This window comes from Rhinichthys klamathensis, unplaced genomic scaffold (assembly GCF_029890125.1).
Source record: "Rhinichthys klamathensis goyatoka isolate OS25496 unplaced genomic scaffold, OSU_Roscu_1.1 h1tg000445l_1, whole genome shotgun sequence".
Classification (NCBI taxonomy): domain Eukaryota; kingdom Metazoa; phylum Chordata; class Actinopteri; order Cypriniformes; family Leuciscidae; genus Rhinichthys; species Rhinichthys klamathensis.
In genome coordinates this window covers 13,595-16,205 of record NW_026606940.1, presented here as the reverse complement: position 1 = coordinate 16,205, position 2,611 = coordinate 13,595, and positions in this window count along the sequence as shown.

Sequence of the window (2,611 nt, the reverse complement as noted above, 5' to 3'; positions counted from 1 at the left end):
GTGAGTGTTTGAGTGAGTGTTTGAGTGAGTGAGTGAGTGTTTGAGTGAGTGAGTGTTTGAATGAGTGAGTGTTTGAGTGAGTGTTTGAGTGATTGAGAGTGTTTGAGTGAGTGAGAGTTTGAGTGAGTGAGTGTTTGAGTGAGTGAGTGAGTGATTGAGAGTGTTTGAGTGAGTGAGTGTTTGAGTGAGTGTTTGAATGAGTGAGTGTTTGAGTGAGTGTTTGAGTGAGTGAGTGTTTGAATGAGTGAGTGTTTGAGTGATTGAGAGTGTTTGAGTGAGTGAGAGTTTGAGTGATTGAGAGTGTTTGAGTGAGTGAGAGTTTGAGTGAGTGAGTGTTTGAGTGAGTGAGTAAGTGAGAGAGTGTTTGAGTGAGTGAGTGTTTGTTTGAGTGTTTGAGTGATTGTTTGAGTGAGTGAGTGTTTGAGTGAGTGTGAATGAGTGTTTGAGTGAGTGAGTGATTGAGAGTGTTTGGGTGAGTGAGTGAGTGAGTGATTGAGTGAGTGAGTGATTGAGAGTGTTTGGGTGAGTGAGTGATTGAGTGAGTGTTTGAGTGAGTGTTTGAGTGATTGAGAGAGATTTCTGCACTTCTGCTCTAAATATACCAGTACAAGAGAAACGTTTCTGCCCAAATTTGAAGTCTTGATCCTATCATTCTATGAACTGAGTGACACTGAAAAAATGTCCTTCTTACTCGGAGAAGATGTTAATACAGCTGCACTAGCGGCTAAATATGTGCTAGCTATTCACAATGCCAGAGACAGCTAATTCTCTAGAGTGATCAAATGTATTTATTTATCTATTTATTAAGATAGATTGTGTTTATTTATCTATCTATTTACAATGCTACATATGACATAATTTATATATATATGTTTACTGTTTGTTTTATTATTTATATATAATATGTTGATGCTTTGGCAACATTGTGTTACACAATCATGCTAATAAAGCTAATTTGAAATTTGAAAATTTTGTTTGAGTGAGTGTTTGAGTGAGTGTGTGAGTGTTTGAGTGTTTGTTTGAGTGAGTGATTGAGTGAGTGTTTGTTTGTTTGAGTGATTGAGTGTTTGAATGAGTGAGTGATTGAGGGAGTGATTGAGTGTTTGTGTGATTTAGTGTTTGTTTGAGTGAGTGAGTGAGTGAGTGAGTGAGTGAGTGAGTGTGTGAGTCAGTGAGTGTTTGAGTGAGTGAGTGTTTGAATGAGTGAGTGTGAAAGAGTGAGTGAGTGTTTGAGTGAGTGAGTGTTTGGGTGAGTGAGTGAGTGAGTGAGTGAGTGAGTGATTGAGTGTTTGAGTGAGTGAGTGTTTGAGTGAGTGAGTGATTGAGTGAGTGAGTGTTTGAGTGAGTGAGTGTTTGAGTGAGTGAGTGATTGAGTGAGTGATTGAGTGAGTGTTTGAGTGAGTGAGTGTTTGAGTGAGTGAGTGATTGAGTGAGTGAGTGTTTGAGTGAGTGAGTGTTTGAGTGAGTGAGTGTTTGAGTGAGTGAGTGTTTGAGTGAGTGTTTGAGTGAGTGAGTGAGTGAGTGATTGAGTGTTTGAGTGAGTGAGTGAGTGATTGAGTGAGTGAGTGTTTGAGTGAGTGAGTGAGTGATTGAGTGTTTGAGTGAGTGAGTGTTTGAGTGAGTGAGTGATTGATTGAGTGAGTGAGTGATTGATTGAGTGAGTGAGTGAGTGAGTGAGTGAGTGTTTGAGTGAGTGAGTGTTTGAGTGAGTGAGTGTTTGAGTGAGTGAGTGTTCGAGTGAGTGTGTGTTTGAGTGAGTGAGTGTTTGAGTGAGTGAGTGTTTGAGTGAGTGAGTGAGTGATTGAGTGTTTGAGTGAGTGAGTGTTTGAGTGAGTGAGTGAGTGAGTGATTGAGTGAGTGAGTGTTTGAGTGAGTGAGTGTTTGAGTGAGTGAGTGATTGAGTGAGTGTTTGAGTGAGTGAGTGAGTGATTGAGTGAGTGTTTGAGTGAGTGAGTGATTGAGTGAGTGAGTGATTGAGTGAGTGAGTGTTTGAGTGAGTGAGTGTTTGAGTGAGTGAGTGTTTGAGTGAGTGAGTGATTGAGTGAGTGAGTGTTTGAGTGAGTGAGTGTTTGAGTGAGTGAGTGTTTGTTTGAGTGAGTGAGTTTTTGAGTGAGTGAGTGTTTGAATGAGTGAGTGTTTGAGTGAGTGTTTGAGTGATTGAGTGTTTGAGTGAGTGTTTGAATGAGTGAGTGTTTGAGTGAGTGAGTGGTTGAATGAGTGAGTGTTTGAGTGAGTGAGTGTTTGGGTGAGTGAGTGAGTGAGTGATTGAGTGTTTGAGTGAGTGAGTGTTTGAGTGAGTGAGTGATTGAGTGAGTGAGTGTTTGAGTGAGTGAGTGTTTGAGTGAGTGAGTGAGTGAGTGAGTGAGTGAGTGATTGAGTGTTTGAGTGAGTGAGTGTTTGAGTAAGTGAGTGATTGATTGAGTGAGTGAGTGTTTGAGTGAGTGAGTGTTTGAGTGAGTGAGTGTTTGAGTGAGTGAGTGTTTGAGTGAGTGAGTGATTGAGTGAGTGTTTGAGTGAGTGTTTGAGTGAGTGAGTGATTGAGTGAGTGTTTGAGTGAGTGTTTGAGTGAGTGAGTGATTGAGTGAGTGTTTGAGTGAGTGAGTGATTGAGT